This window comes from Octopus bimaculoides, chromosome 22, assembly GCF_001194135.2.
Source record: "Octopus bimaculoides isolate UCB-OBI-ISO-001 chromosome 22, ASM119413v2, whole genome shotgun sequence".
Classification (NCBI taxonomy): Eukaryota; Metazoa; Mollusca; class Cephalopoda; order Octopoda; family Octopodidae; genus Octopus; species Octopus bimaculoides.
The window spans coordinates 27,567,566-27,567,882 of record NC_069002.1 but is presented as its reverse complement, the minus strand read 5'-3'; positions in this window follow the sequence as shown (position 1 = coordinate 27,567,882).

Genomic DNA, 317 nt, shown 5'->3' with positions numbered 1-317 from the left:
AGCCGACCAAAGCCTTGTGAGTGGATTTGGCAGACGAAAACTGAAAGAAGTCCGTCGTATATATATGTGTGTGTGTGTGTGTATTTGTGTGCATCTGTGTGTCCCCCACCATCGCTTGATAACCGATGTTGGTGTGTTTACGTCCCCGTAACCTTGCGCTTCGGCAAAAGAGACCGATAAAATAAGTACTAGCCTTACATAGAATAAGTCCTGGGGTTGACTTGTTCGACTAAATACGGTTGTCCAGCTTGGCCGCAGTCTACGTGGCACTTTCTTCTGCTTTAACCCACGACGACCGTTTCTGCTGTATCTGCTTG